Source organism: Rhyacophila brunnea, unplaced genomic scaffold (genome assembly GCF_057557595.1).
Source record: "Rhyacophila brunnea isolate RB1 unplaced genomic scaffold, BYU_Rbru_1.0 scaffold_17, whole genome shotgun sequence".
NCBI classification, from domain to species: Eukaryota; Metazoa; Arthropoda; class Insecta; order Trichoptera; family Rhyacophilidae; genus Rhyacophila; species Rhyacophila brunnea.
Window position 1 is genome coordinate 18,884,019 of NW_028232827.1, and position 18,031 is coordinate 18,902,049.

Consider the following 18,031-nt stretch of genomic DNA (forward strand, 5'->3'; position numbering starts at 1 on the left):
TTTCTGAATTAGTACAACCGTCTTCGTCTTCTTCTATTCGTATGCGTTCCTATACCATTCATCCGATTGCAATGAAACTTTGGTGACTTGTTGTGCTCACGCCTGCGAAGGTTTCTGAATTAATACAACCATCATCTTCTTCTTCTATTCGAATGCGTACCTACACCATTCATCCGATTGCAATGAAACTTTGGTGAGTTTTCGTGCGCATGCCCACAAAAATTTCTGAATTAGAAAATCATCTTCTACTTTTATTCGTATGCGTTTCTATACCATTCATCCGATTGCAATGACATTTTGATCAAGTAGTGTTGTGCCCTTGCCCGCAAAAGTTTCTGAATTAGTACAACCATCTTCTTCTTCTTCTATTCGTATGCGCTCCTATACGGTTCATTCGTTTACAATGAAATTTGGGTGAGTTGTCGTGCGCATGCCCACAAAGATTTCTGAATTAGAAAATCATTATCTTCTTCTATTCGTATGAGTTTCTATACCATTCATCCGATTGCGATGAAACTTTTGTCAGAAGTTGTGCGCACACCTGCAAAGGTTTCTAAATTAGTACCTATTATATAAAATACAAAGTTTGTTGTTTGTTTGTTCCATCCAATTTTGGTTTTTTACTGCATATTAATAACATTAATAACGTTTGCATATTTTGGATTCGATTTTAATTTAGTGTTCTTTTGTTTGATCTATACTCCTATTAGAATTATTTTCATATCGCCATATTGTATTACACAGATATTTTAATATTAAACAAATAATAACCTCTTATTATTTTTTAAATATCTAAGATACATATAACCACGAAGCGACCCTGTGCGAAGCCGGGTACTTCAGCTAGTATATATATAAAAATATATATTTTTTTTAAAGAAATGATTTGAGGTTTGTGTTGGGATGCTAGATCCACCTATTTTGATATAAATACTTCAAAATATCTTATAAACTAACTTTTGTCAGAATGATTTTAAAACTTTGTTTTTGCTCTCCACTAAAATTGTGTAAACAGCAGTTTTAATCGTTTGCCATCACAGTACCGAATTAATGAATTTAATATTACTGTGACATGACATTCTTTGTTCATAAATATCTATGTAGGTAAGTATATATAACATTAAATCAGACTTTAAAATAATGAACTAAGGTCTGATAGAATTTTTATTTAATTACAATGCTGGAACAAAGTAAATAAAAGAAATCCACTATGTACGCCAAGAAAATCGTTGTTTGATAATATATATTATGTAGTTCCAGTAATGCAATCATAACTCACAAATTGAGTGATGCTTTTTTAATTATACACCATTATTTAAATTTAAAATTATACAGCGTTATTTAAAGTTTAAATTTATAAAGCACTAGCTGAAGTACCTGGCTTCGCACAGGGTCGTTTCGTGGTTATATTTATCTTAGATATTTAAAAAATAATAAGAGGTAATTATTTTTTTAATATTAAAATATCTGTGTAATACAATATGGCGATATGAAAATAATTCTAATAGGAGTAAAGGTCAAACAAAAGAACACTAAATTAAAATCGAATCCAAAATATCCAAACGTTATAAATGTTATTAATATGCAGTAAAAAACCAAAATTGGATGGAACAAACAAACAACAAGCTTTGTATTTTATATAATACTAATTTAGAAACCTTGGCAGGCGTGCGCACAACAACTCACCAAAGTTTCATTGCAATCGGATGAAATGTATAGGAACGCATACGAATAGAAAAAGAAGAAGATAGTTGTACTAATTCAGAAACCTTTGCGGGCTTGCGCACAACAACTGGTCAAAATTTCATCGCAATTGGATGAATGGTATAAGAACGCATATGAATAGAAGAAGATAGAATAGAAGAAAAAGAAGAAGAAAATGGTTGTATCAATTCAGAAATCCTTGCGGGCGTGAACACAACATTTGATCAAATTTTCATTGCAATCGGATGAATGGTATAGGAACGCATACGAATAGAAGAAGATAGAATAGAAAAAGAAGATGGTTGTACTAATTCAGAAACCTTCGCGGGTGTTGGCACAAATACTGACAAAAATTTTATTGCAATCGGATGAATGGAATAGAAACGCATACGAATAGAAGAATATAGAATAGAAAAAGAAGAAAAAGAAGAAGATAGTTGTACTAATTCAAAAACCATTGCGGGTGTTACCACAACAACTGACGAAGGTTTCATCGCAATCGGATGAATGGTATAGGGACCATACGAATAAAAGAAGATAGAATGAAGAAGAAGAAGAAGAAGATGGTTGTACTAATTTAGAAACATTTGTGGGTGTTGGCAAAATTACTGACGAAAATTTTATTGCAATCGGATGAATGGAATAGGAACGCATACGAATAGAAAAATATAGAATAGAAGAAGAAGAATTAGATGGTTGTACTAATTCAAAAACCATTGCGTGTGTTACCACAAAAACTGACGAAGGTTTCATTGCAATCGGATGAATGGTATAGGGACCGTACGAATAAAAGAAGATAAAATGAAGAAGAAGAAGAAGAAGAAAATGGTTGTACTATTTCAGAAACCTTTGCGGGTGTTAACACAACAACTGACGAAGGTTTCATCGCAATCGGATGAATGGTATAGGAACCATACGAATAAAAGAAGATAGAATGAAGAAGAAGAAGAAAATAATGATTTTTCTAATTCAGAAACCTTCATGGGTGTGCATACAACCACTTACCAAAATTTCATCACAATCGGATGAATGGTATAAGAACGCATACGAGACAGACACACAGACAGACAGACATACAGACAGACAGACATTCATTTTTATATATTAGTATAGCCTTTACTCTTTGCGCAAGTGCAAGCAATAAGTTTTACAAAGTTTTATCGCAATCGGATGAACGGTATGGCTGCGCATTCAATACGAACAAACAAACACACAAACAAACAAACAAATTTAAATTTTTATATATTAGATTATACACAAACCAAAAATACTTCTAACTAGTGGGTAATACAAATAATGATTATTTAATTAGTAAATTTTCTCAAATAATTTATAATGCGAGTATTTTAATATATTTTTTTGGTTTTTCGTGCCAATGGCGAGATAACAAAATGAATAATGTTCCAATTTAGACAAGGCTACGGTCTGCCTACATTTTGAATAGAAAAACATGGCGTGTGAGTGCTCATTTGTTGTTATGAGTTCATTAAACTGTCTTTTGTGAGACAAGAGGGTGTTTTTGGAACTTGGTTAACATTTAATCCGTCAACAAGTTTTATTCGGTCTCAACACGCGAGCATTGTTTGTTTTTTTCTGCCATGTTTTATTATCATTCTTCAATCAATTTTTGTTCTCTGAAAACACCCACTGCGTTTGCCACTCACTAAATGTTGTCCTAATTGAATTAGATCGGATTTTATTTTTCGCGTTCTTTTATACAATCTGTAAATTTGGTGAATAACCTAGTATCTGGTATAACAACATTTTTTTCTATAAAAATGAATAATATTTTAATATTAATTTTGAAAATTCACTCTGTTAAATAATATGCAACTGATTAAAGAAGGAAAAACACTTTTTATTTTATTTAATTTAATTGTATAATATTAAGACGTATCTAAACTATTTAGATAAGGAATTTCATTAGCAGGCATTTAGATGTTTTGGATTGTGTTGGTTTTACCAAATTCGTCGTAAACTTCAAAATTGCGTCAAAAAAAGCTCTGTTAGTACCAACCACATTCTCTGGGAGTACTCCCATATGTCAGTTAAAAGGAAAGAGTTTCTCAAGTCCATCTGACCCTCATTTGGACCAGTCAGCAATTGCATATTGGTATATATAAATAAAATTTCCCAGCTTTCAAAAATTTCCGACACTTTACGACAAGCGGGAAGGTTTTTTCTCAATGACGATTGAAAGTATTATAATATTTTACCAGAATAAAACCATGGACAGTTGTCTAGTGCACGCCAACCAATGTATTGGAAAGCTGCTCTTGAAACACTCTCAGCACAACTTTGATGGTGAAAGACGAAGGCGTCTTCAAAATATAAGAAGTCAAAATTATCAATTAGTAATCATTCTTAATATGGTTACAGTTCAGCCAAACATAAAATTATTTTTGTGTATAAAAATGTCTCTAACAGAATGTAGCAAGTATAAATTATAACCCCAAGATGACTGCGCATCTTAAGTATCGACCTATAATGTCGTTTGTCCCAGGTTCGAATCCTGGGTGTGGCAAGTGCACGTATTGTTTTTCAATTTGTGTATAACATCCATTTCTCGTAAAACTAACCATCTGTTAATACAAACTTTCACCATGTGGAGGTTTGTTGTGAGGCATCATTGAATAGTATAGGTAAATCGTTTTACAGTGGCACCATTGGGTATGGCAAATGCGGTTTGCAGTTGTAGTGGTATTGTTTGCTAGCATTGAAATAGGCATTGTCGCAAGCAATTCAATACATGCGCGAATCGCCTATGGTGGGACTGTAGAATAATTTACCTATATGATATACCAACCCATTATCAATAATATGTATGTTTTTAATATAATTATATAATCAATTATATTGAATACATGGAATGTAACAATATTGTATAAATGTCTAACTAAATAATGTACCACAGCCCGAGACTTTGAAGCTTAACAAAAAGGGTATAATTTAGTTCAGATATACGCAGACAAATATAATTAGCATAATTACAATAAATAATTATCAACTTATCTACATAAATATAATATAAACTTCACTATATATTAGTGATTAGCCACCAGTGGTTCGCGGAACTCTAAAGCTCTATGAGTTACGTCAGTGGCTTAGCGTGAATTATTAAAATCATACTAAAAAAAACACAGCTTGAAACATTCTGATAATAGACTAACCACAACGTTTAACGTGGCATACTCAAAAACACTACTTACAGTATTTTAAATTTTATGTTAGATATTGCTCCATAATTATCTTTGAAGTAGGTAGCGGGAGTTTTACGCCGGATTGACATTTTTATAGCAACATTTATACAGCAATTATTATTAAATTTCACCGCCTACTATGAACTGTTCAATTTGTTTCTGTTAGAGCTTTTAAAATTTGCATGCTAATTTTACAGATACATCAAAACATTGACAAAATTATTGTTTTTTTAATAATCCCATTAATTTTGGACAATGTAGAAGTATGTTAATATAAATCGTGTTAACAAAGTGTAAGCAGTAAATGAAATAAAATTTTAATATATTTTTTTCAAAAATGTCAGTAAATCTGCTTTGCTTTGGTCTGGCACTTTTTAGCAGGGCACAAAATTAAAGACTTATATAACTTTTTGGAGTAGATACCGTGTATGTTGCGTTACACTTATTTATTTTGCATACAAATTGAGACTGATCGTATAGTAAGAGGTAAATTTTTGAGAGTGTTTCATAAATATTGGTAAAAATTCCGTGAGATTTTAGAAAATGCTTCTAGTGTTCCACCATACAAAAAATGTTACAAATCACTGCTCTATATCATGGCCATAGCTTACTCTTAATTTAAATCAGTTGAGGTTTAAAAGCATGGAATATTAATAATTTTAATTAGCTTATTTTAAAACTAAATACAATTGATACCCACTTTCTCAGTGGAAGCAAATAATTACAGACATGTTTTTTTGGTAATAATAATAATTTCCAATTCACTTGAAATGTGGTGCATTATTCCATAGTGCATTTTCCGCAGTTTCTCGTCAAACTAAAAATAATGGAGTGTGGATTTCCACGCTTTGGCTTCAAACTAATTGAACAGGAAAGCTCTGACTCGTCACCGAGCCTTTTTCCCAGCGGAGAAGTCTCTTCCTGCGGCGCGATTTTAATTAATTACACCGTTGCCAGTGGAGAAGCAGCTATTCAATCGGGTGCGCTTGATGAAGTACTTATGTAGTTTTTCCAATATTAAAAGTTACTTCAGCTCCATGCTGCTTTGACCGATCAAAGAGACTCATTAAAGTTTTTTTTTAATTTCCCATAAAATATACGTGGATAGACTCTTGATAGCTTTACATGATGGCGTATTCAATCAAAAAATATTCAATCATCTACTCGTTCATGTCTTATTATAAAAATATCCAAACGACATAAAATACGACGCTGAAATGATTTAGTATATAATTCACTACATTAAAATATTTAACAAACATTATTTGGAAATACCTCAGGTAATATTTATTTTACTCGTATAACTAAAAGAAAAAAAAATGTCGCTCGACGGTACATGAACATGTCGACGGCCCCAGGAAAAACCGGTGTAAGTCTAAAATCACAAATGTTCAGGAGAGCGAAAAAACTAAAATATTTACGCTATTAAATTCATCATATAAAATGAGATAGTTTTTTCTTATCTTATTTAAGTAAATCAGATAAACCAATTTATGGTCTATATTCCTATTAAAATTTATTGTTGATTAATTAATAAACAGCTGAGATAATGTCAAAAAATCGTTTTTATTTGGAATAATATTACGCGCTTGGTGCTTTGACTTGATTCAACATGCTTTTGCGCGGACGAAATAGATTACAGACTCCGCGTAACAGACTCATACCCTGAGATGTAACCTTGTTTTACGTCACGTTTTTCTTTCTCTATACGATTTTATTTAGTACACCTATATTTATAATGCTCTTTTACGGAAGAACCATCATTGCGCAATGTTTAACTCGAAATAATACAGCGTGTCTATAAAGTTTTAACAAAGAGTATGAGGATATATTGACATATATGTATATATATTTATACGGAGTTTTTATAATTTAAAAGTATTTAAGTATGATTTTTTAATTTTTTTTGTAAATTATTATTGATATTTTTATAAATAATGAGAATATGTACATTACGAAACAATAAACATTCAGGAAAAATGTTAATAATGGAATAATAAAGGTATAAGAAATTAGTACATAACATTGGTAACTATTAGATTTAAAAAATAGCTAAAAGAAATGTTTTTTTATTCTTTACAACACAATTTTCATTAAAACTGTTGAAAAAACGTAATGTCAATCGCCATGTAAATCACTAAGCCAATTTTAATTTATTAATAGTAGTTGACTTAATTATGAAAACTAGGGAAATAATTACTTATATACTTTATTAACTGCATCATTGTATTTCTGAGGGAATGAATTTTATTTAAATAAGTAATTACCATTTTAGAAAAAACATATGTACGGTTTAATACAATAATATAAATTACTAACCGCTTTGCTTATTTGAACATAAGAATGTAGGTAGTAAACAACTACTGAAATATATTCTTGAACATTTGGCACAGATATACCTATCTAAACATCATACTATTTGCAAAAATATAGATTTTCTAGTTTGAAAATTATAACTACGTATTAACAAAATAACTAATGTTATGTTTACCTAACAATTATTAATGAAAGAGAGGTTTATTACTTTCGTTCTCAGATGAGACCGCAGTCAACTGTGCATCATCAGAAATCTTTATATAAAAATATATACTTAATATAATTATTAGGCTTGTATTACAAGTCCATTCGATAATTATGATTATGTACCTATCTAAAATGATATTCATACAGTATCTGTATAAACAAGAGAAATTGCTTTGTCAGTACCTACCTTCTATTTTTTTAAGAGTATCCTTATTTGTGCAAATAATTTTATAATACCTTTCTATAATTAAGATTATAAAATTTCATATAAATTATGACCATATTAATTATCGTTCGTATTTTTTAATCTCAATCGTTAATATGAATGTTATTGCCAATTATAATTAAATATAGATTGATTATATTATATTGTCAACATAAACTTCAGTAAGTATATTTCTTAATTGAGCTCTGTTACGTTAATTAATACGATGTTTTATGATTTTTATTATTTATTTAAAAGGTTGAAATAAATGTGTACTAATACTCTCAAATTTAAATAATCAAATTTATTTTGTTGGTGTGGATTTGCATTTTTTTTATAAACTGAAAAAAAAAAATTGCATTCAAGTAATTAGTATGTTCTTGAAATGTTATATTGTTATTTAATCGATTGCGTAGAGTTTTAATACAAATTTTCTCAAAGAAACACAGTTTACTATATCATTTGTTCATTCATAACTATTTATTTTGATAGTTTTACAAAATGTATAATTCAGACCGATTTAAATTGGATGAAATAATAATTAGGTAGTTACTATTTAAAAAGGTTTTCATAATTTATAAAAATCATAGTCAATAGGTGAATAGGAGGTAAGTATATGAATTTAAGTACATACTTACCATTACAGACTTTTCAAATCCAATTGATATTTTAATTAAAATCTACGAGATACCGTGTACGATATCACCATTTGACATGGTTTATTTGAGTTTTTCACAAACTATAGATACATAATATTTATGTAATTATCTATAGTGTTAAAAGTCAAATAAGCTATGTCAAATTGTGATGAAAATATTATAGAAATGTTATTGTTTGTTAAAAGCAACACTGTATATTTATTTTGAACAAATTTAACTAACATCGAAAATTATGTCACCACTCACCAATGCTAAGATTATAATATATGTCTTTAATTAGTAGGTAATATTAAAAATTCCCAATCACCAGCGATGGGCTTGTTTTCAGAATACCTACACATCATTTTGTTTACTTTACTTCATCCTTTTTCCAAAATATATCTACTTAGATAAGCATAAAATGCTTTAACAATTATTGACCATTAAAATTTTATTGTTACTTTCAAATTGTATTGTAAACAATGTCACGTCAAAACACGTTTTCAAAAATCCCAGCCGCTTAATCCCTTTCGGCGAATGGCATGTAATAAAATAATATAATCCTTTGGGTAATTTCTATCTTTGAGGAATATTCAAAATACAAAATTATGCATAATTTACTTAATGTGTACCCTTTTATATTTTCAAAAATACTAAGAACTGACGCACGTGTTATTGATATTTAGACGAAGTTCATTACTATTATACTATTTCCAAAGCAAGCCATTCATAAATAATTCCATTTCAAAATGCAATGAAAAGGATTATTTAACTTGGTTGGATCATAAAAAAATAGTCAGCAATTAGTAATGTTTTCAAACTGAACCATGATAATAGTGATTTTTTATTATCTTTGTGCAAGATTAATTCAACCAAAATAATATGTAATGTCATTTTCTACTAATGATAAAATAACATTTTGAAGTTAAAACATAATATTTTAGGTAGTTACCTTTTTAGGTCCAAAATATTTGATTTTATAGTGATAGTAATATTTAATTAAAATATGTATTTTTCTACTGGGTATTTATGTAAATTAAATTTATATATTAGAATATTACAAACTCATTTTAAGTTAAGTAGGTAACTGCAAAGTAATTAAATATAATTATATATAAATAACGTTTTATATATGATATTATTTTTATATTAAATAATATAAAATTTTCAAATTTAAACTTTACTTCATTGTTTTGTTGAGTATCTATATGGGAGAGTAATCAACCGAAAAGAGTAAGAGAGAGATTGAAGAGGTCTTTATCATGCAGTGAATTAATTTAAATAAGCGAATCAAAATTAATATAATTACTTCAAATTTTAAGATAATATTAATAACTGAGAAGTTTTTTAAAGTAGCTATGCAAGTGAAAATTAATTCCGTTTCTTTTCGGTATTTGTTTTATATTAAATAATATAATAACTTAACTTTCTGACACAATAATATTGACTAACTTTTAAACTAATAATGCAAATACTCACTGCAAATACCAATATTTTTCGGAGATAAACCAATATGTTTTTTTAAATTATTGTGATACGTCAATATAAATCATGCTATTTCTTTAGATCTCCGTAAAAGAATGTTATAACAAGTATAACAACCTTCTTATTTGTAAAATAAAGCGCAGTGCACTTTTGTTATCGAGGTATGACTATACTCCTCGGATATTTCTGTGAACACAAATTTGGTCGATGCGATATGTAGATATAGAGCACCATTGTCAAAAACCTAACTTCGTCAATTTTTATGCTAGAGACCTGATTTTTTTACAGGACATGCATAAAAAATTAAATATTATAAAAAGCTAATAAAACCGGAAACGCTATTTTCAGACTTACAATGGTTTTTCCTGGGGTCGTCGATGTATTCACTTAATTTGTGATTTACTAATTAAGATACGGGCGTCATATCTAATTACTACGAAATTAACTTGTAGTTTTTACATAAAATGCTATCAAATGGTTTCAATTTTTGGCTATCGGTTTTTGTGTTTTTAATCAAGGTATCAATATTAAGTATCGTAATTATTAACTAACATACGAGTAAAACAGAAATTTTCTTAAATCCCCATTTTTTTGAATGTTCAATATAAAAAATGTTACATTCTCAAAACGTCGATGTAATTAAGCTTAATCAAACCATACAGATTACAGATATGTCAATGCGCCATAATACATACTAATAATACACAATATAAAAATGATTTAATTACAAATAACAACCAATATAACAATAAAGTAGGTTGTAAATATTAAAGTAAAGTGATAAAAATAACTACAAATTTAACCTATTTAACACATCCACGAATATTATATAGTTCAAAAAAAATAAATCAACCAATACAGCATCACAAAACATCACATCTAACATGCGATGGAGTATCATGAAGTAACGAGTTATTAGTATGCCTTTAAGTAGAGAAATCTAAGATGTCTATTATGGACTCAATCCAACTTAGTTGTGTGGACAGAACTCCAAAGAATTCAAATAATGATATAATTGACATCATATAAAGTGGAGTGAAAATAATATTTATATGTATTCATTTTTTTAGAATATTAAGTATTTTTTATATAAAACCATCACAAGTATATCACAAAGTCAGAACAATATCAATCCACAATTATTATTTAATTTATTTATATAATTTATAATAATAATAATATTATGTTATTTATATATTGTTAATATTATTATCAATATCATTTCTTATATAACATGAATGTATTATACCCTATGATTGTATAATAATGTAAACTATTTGTTTACAATGGATAGCGGTTCTATCATCGGTCGTATCAAAATAAATAATAAAGTATAATAACACATCATTTCTCCACAATCCTGTAAACTTTGCCACAGCAATGCGCTAATGTGGGGTTAGGAGATAAATAAAACATTTCTCCACGAGTCATGTATTATATATATATGTGTCATATAACTTATATGCGCAGGATCATTTATCTCCAGACAACCATTTGCACATGTCATTTTTTCTCCTTACACCTCATTTCCCGCGAGGCAAAAAATCAAAGCAGCTACTCTCTTGCAGAGTAATATTAAGATTTTTTACATATCATATTATATCTCTGCATATTATTTTGGGTGTCGCGTTTCGCTTATTATTTTAGAAAAATTGCCACCAGAATAAAACCACATCAAATTTCACGTCGGGACACATTTGTAACGTTAATAGATTTAATAAATATAACCCATTTTTTATGATTAGAAGTTTCTAAAGTTTAACAATAAAATATAAACAACTATTACTATCAAATATTTTTGAACATCAATTGAAAAATTTTATATCTATTGATAGCTATCAAGTACCTACTCTTAATTGAAGTTCTATCAATTTTCTTTTTATTTGTTTTCATAATAGGTATATTATGTTGTTTTTATATTTTATAAAAAATATTAATCTTCAACATTTTAGCGAATAGATTTTCATTTTTTGACATAATACGCTATATTTATACTTTAAATTCAAATCAAAAATTACTCTAGAGCTGTTAAAATATACGATTGAGAGCCCAAAAATAAACTTTTAATTTAAGAAAAGCGTTATCAAATGTGAATTTGTTAAAGTATCCCATCTACCGATATAATATTTTATGGTCATGTTTATTATTATTCTAAAAAAATTTCTAAATATTATTCTAAAATCTTCTTAAAAAAGGTTTTTGATTAATTCATAGTTATAATGAAGTTTTAAATTTATTTTAAAATAAAAATTGATTCTTATAAAAAATAAAAATGCATATAAATTAAAATCCTTTTTATTTAGGTACTTTTAAAAAATCTTGGTAAAAATATATGGCTTCACATATTTATTTCTGATTCTGATACAGATGTCCATAAGTAATTTCCGAATTATTGAAGATTTAGCATTCGGAAGCAATTAATTTAAAATTTATGATTAATATTATATTAGATAAAATAAATAAAGATATGGCTCTACCTTGATGAAATCATTATATTATATTAACCGTCTCAATTTCTTATATTTAACATATTGAAAGCGTTTGTCATCTACGATTAAAGTGGAAACAATGTGCTTAAGAAATGTGGACCTATCATTTGTTTACTTTAATTCCACACCAAAGAGTAATTTAGTTATCTGATATCGGCTGTCTTGTTTATTTACATGCCAAGATAGAAATAGACTTGAATATTTATGATATATTTTTACATTATTAGAAATTCAATACCCAGTAAGTTCAATTACAATTTTCCATAATATTTCCCGTTCGTGATTCTGGTATAATATTATTATAATGTATATGCATTTTACACATAATATACGAGTACATAATGTTTGTCAATAAGAAAATGATAAATAACATTTTAATGAAAGCCTTATATATCAATGGCGATATTTGCACTAGGTTTATATGTAACTTTTTTCTCCTTAAAATTCGACGTACTTCATTCTATATAATATATGAAAAAATCATATTTTGTATCTAAAATTTTGATAAAATTATGAACAATCATATAACTTTGTAGTTTTTACTCATTTTAAATGTATTTGTCTGAAAACATGAATTAAATATTTTAAAAAGGAATTTTTAAATTTCTACAGTATTTTAGACAATGTTCTAAAAAGTAAAAATTTAAATAAATTAATAAAATTACGATTTACAAAAAGTAATCCAATACTTATATTCTGTTGTTTTTTTTATATTTTGTAATAAAATAAGTTTCTAAAAGTAGCACTCTGCCACAGTATAACAATTCACATTCGGAACATTTTTATAAAAAAATGACTCTCGTTTTTATCTTGAGAAGAAAATGAGTAATATTTAAAATTCTGGACCATCATGAACCATAACTCAAAGCGTGAAACTTCGTATATTGGAGCTTTTATAACATTTTATCATTTGGCTTAGGAACTGTTCAAACCGAATCACTTTTTCCCCAGCGCATGAAAGATGCGAAAGTTTACAACATGTCTACTACAGTATTATGGTATTCTCGTAAAAACCTAACTACTTTAGCGTAACATTTTTACTTCACTGTCACTGAGTTTAAGTTTTAACTTGAAGACTTCTGTAACATTAAAAATTATATGTTTTTATTTTGTTTTACTCTCATGACTGAGAGTTATCATCGATCTGGAAAAGATATTGAGAGATTCCAAATCATCTTTCCCCATATTTCTCCATTAAACTTGTAAAAATACTATATTCTTCTCCAATAAATGCTTTAATTTTGTCACACCACCTCTTTGATGTTTACACTCTGTTTCTGTTAGTGGGTTTCCCAAAACAAAATTTCGAGACGTTCTTGGTCAAGATGAATAGCGTATCTGATAAAACCTACAATATGCAAGCACACTGTATGTGCAATATCGTGACAATGGTTCTCTATATTATCCACAACACCTTTATAAATTATTACCAGTCCCATAATTCTCAAATACGTTGAGCATTTTTCTTTTCCTTGAATCATAATGTCTAAAATTCCACCCCATACATGCAAATGAAAGCGCTACTTGCCCTAGTCATATATTTATATTTCTTGACATTACGACTCTCCGTTATAAGTGGCATTCGGGCCATATGTGGATTTTCTCATATCGCCCTACGATTAATTTATTTCTCGCATCCATATGAGTCACATAATTATAATCAAGTTCAATTACACTATCTAAAACATTTTTTTATTAATACCTCACTTTATTGCAGCAGAAATGCTTTATTTATTATTAATACATTTCGTTTTAGTAACATTTTATAGACCTACTGTGTATATTACTCTCTTAAACTAATTTGAGCCAAAGCTGTGTAATTTATTCCTTATTTGATAAAATAATTCGTGTATTAAGTATAATACATCATCTTAACTTATTAATACTTTCATTAATTTTAAAGTATTTTTTTACCAAACTCTCAATATTTTTTTAATGGAGACCCTGACAAATAAGACACTTTAAAAATTTGTAAGATATTTATAAAATACCTAATATTTTTATAATAATTATCAATCTTCTGTGATTCCGATGAGCAGAGATACCGTTTGCTAAATATGCAGTTTTCAAAAATAGGCGTAGGTAACTCAAAATTCTTTTGGAAAGCAAAAGGTGGGAAAACAATGACTCTGTCGAAAATGTGGATAAAAAAGATAGTAGCCTAGGAGAATATCGATGGAAGATTAATGAGGCCGTGGTTTAATTATTGTGACATAATTAGAATACAACAATCTCAAAAAATATGTTATTATTAACATGTTTACAATACGTTTTTTTATCATTAGTTTAATATTATTATGAAATCTATATATTTAGATGTAGACGTTGAATTTAACTGTATTATGTAATGATTTCTTCAGAAACAATGCAGTTTTGCACTATTTTTTAAATCAAATTAATGTTTTTATAATAAAATTTATTATTGAAATCCGGATCACAAAAGTGATTCCAATTGAAGTACATTGGTATGATCAAATTTACAATTAATTGAAAGCGAAACTCTCAGGGCGTAAATATTTTTTCTACCATAACGCTGAGAATTTTTCGCGTCTCTATTTTCTTTTTAAAGAAAATGCGGCACATAGTTTGTTTGTATTTAATAATATGATAATATTTTTTTGTAAAGCTTATAAGATAAATAAAAACAAATGAGATAAAATAACACGATACTTTAGATTTTTTTCGTAAAGTGAGACCTGATTAATTAAAAGTTGAACATTTTATTATGTATAAATTATGTGTGTTCAAAAAATAGGATAACATTCTAAAATCGTATTTATAGTACGTTGAATAAAAAAATACTTTATTAAATTAATAACTGAATATCATGGTCACTAAGCAATTTATTTTGTTAAAACTGCTAAAATTGCAATGGCCTGAACCTATTTTCTATGTTACAACGTATAACGTACAACGTTAACGGGTTTTTCGCTAATTTTTCGTGTATGTAATCATTAATATAATATTTGGAACACAGGATTCTGAATCCGGGGCAATCCTGTATTGTTATCATAATGTCCTAATACAAAGATGCTTCAAAAACGTTATGCTCACAGAATTAATATAGTTGCTTTGCTCTTTTAAAATTTTTTGACAAAAACATCATAATAGTTTCTTACTTTGTTGATGAATTCACAATTAAAAAAAAATATAGGTAATATATTTATAACAAATTAGTCAACACTAATACTATGAGCAAATACCAGTTCTCATTCATGATGACGACGTATCCATCTACGTTTTGTATTCAAAATAATATTTTGATTTACCTTATTTTGAGATAAAAAATATCTTATATTAATTTTATGATTTCTTTTTTTTACCACATCCGATCCTAGAAAGATCATATGGGTTACCCCAGAGTGGAGGTTGTAATAACAAATTTTTGTTTTTACAAAAAATAGATGTTGGTCATTTTCTCAACCTATTAGGATCATACCCTGGATCTAAACACACATTGAAAAATAATATGTGTTTTTTTTTGCCAGAACCGGGATTTAAACCAGGTACCTACGAGATCATAGGCCGACGCGGATTTCTTATTCCTTATATAGTATTTTTTAAATAGTTCGTTTTATATGCTTGTTATATCAAGACGTGTATACTAGTAAATAATATATATCACAGATCCACGTGAAATAAATTAGCAAATTTTAACTTTTCCCCACCTGCTTTTGCAATCATTTGTCTTTAGAGCAAGAATCTAATTAATAATTATATTGCAGGTATTTTTCCCTGTTAATCTAGTTGGTCCAGCGATGTCTGTACGGGAAATTTAATAGTTAATTTATTATTTTATCAAGTGTGCGTGTGGCGGAAGGGTGGTTAGTTGAGACTTGAACCAGAAGAGGGACGCCTTATCCGGGATTTTCCCTTTGTTTGGAAAACCACTCGCCCCAATAATAATTCTACGTCTTCGCTTTTCATATTATTTGGGCCGAGCCACTTTTTATCATAACACAACACTACTTCCAAGAAGGTTTCTCGCTTACCACTTATCGAAAATATTGTGATACGAAAAACACGTCTCATTCATTTTGTCTCCACTTGTCTTTTCGAGAGTGCTTTTATTTTATAAAAAATATTCAAAAGTTTGTTTTTTCTGTCATATTTTTGTCAGAATAAAGTGATTAATTTAATTGTTGGCGTATTATTATATAAAATTAAATTTTAGAATAATATAAAAAACAGTCATTATTAAAATTTGTTTTTAAAACATATAAATTTAATTTATTACGATGATATTTCATTTATATGCATCACATACAAAACATTACAAAGACGCAATGCATAAAAAAAACTACAAAAAAGTAAGGTATAGGTAAAGATATAGAACAGTGAAAGGCATTCATCCAGCAGTAGATTGATCCTAGCAGATGATGATGAATCACCAGAATATTCTACTGCAATAATTGCTAGAAATAATTTTATCTTCCAACAATTATTAAGATACACACACAATTTAAATACTACGAGAAACATATCCAATAATAGCTTATGATAATTTTAATTTGTCATATTTTTAATAATAAGTGGCATGCCGATTTAAAAAAAAAAAGAAAAAAAACAGTACATAATATTTAGTTTTGAAAATATGCTTTTCCCCAAAAGAATTTTCCAGTAGATAGGTGGCCAACATTGCTGAGTTACATTAAGTAAAAATAAGTTCTTTTGACAGGATTGCTAATTTTTTCAGCTCTTTCCGTCATTTTTTCATCTGATATCAAAATTAAGAACTTTTTTATTATTCCTTACTCAACATCGGATACGCCTGCATTAGAGTCTTTCAACCATTCTTGCAAATAGCTTTTTCGAAGTAAATAAATATGCATTCAATTTTAAATGGACTTTTTACATTTTCTAGACGCCACTTATCTCGGAGTTATTTGAAATTCAGGGACGTTCTGATCGTCACGGTTAGGATTTTATAATAATTATTCTTTACATGCCAGCAAAATTGTTGCGCATGCCATAGGTTTGTTTCCACTATCTTAGTGTAATATCCTTTTTTTAAGAAATAATGTTAGCATTATACTTGTAAATGGTTACCGAAAAATTAACCACTCCGAAAAATTAAGCCTAGACAAAAACACAAAAATCTATTTTACATTTTATTTCCACGATTTATTTATAAAATTTATGGTAAAAAGAAAATCTTTTTGAAAATATTTATTTCATTCGATTGGTTGTAAACCCTAACTATTCAATATTGTGACTCTTAAATCCTGAATGTCAAACGTTTTCTATTATGAAATAAAGTAATCAACACGTGTTGTAATGTCGCATGGTCAATGTAAAAGGTACCTTTATCCTTTTCTATTTCCAGCTAAATTTTAATTAAGCAGTTGGCTATTTTTTCTTTGAAGAATTTGTAGAAGTACATTTCTCGTTATTTTTTATTATCCAATACAACTATCATCTTATTTTATAAATTACTTTATCAATATTTAGGAAGTCTGAGATAATTTATTACAATATCTATCTATATTACATTATTTGAATTGACTAATATTTTCAAACGTACACGTTTAGACTATTGAGCGCATGATCTATTCTTGCCTATTATGTGAATTCAAATAATATTCTATGTAATGTTTTCCACGTTTTCTATATCTTTTTTTCGATAAAGGTAGTCCAACCAGAGTATACAATATTACTGATATAGTTATTAGTGCTGACACTACATAATATTATTATGTGAAGTAAAATATATTTTCATTTCACTGATTTCACGTTCTAACGATCTGATTATTTCAAACTTGATATCATATTCCCTATAATTGTTTA

At 28.1% G+C, this 18,031-nt stretch overlaps 1 protein-coding gene across 1 annotated transcript in view; it reads left to right on the plus strand.

Annotated features, from left to right (window-relative positions):
- The window catches only part of LOC147073791 (metabotropic glutamate receptor 2-like), a 411,881-nt gene that overhangs the window by 194,824 nt on the left and 199,026 nt on the right, over window positions 1-18,031 (plus strand). The gene's annotated exons all lie outside the window — the stretch shown is intronic.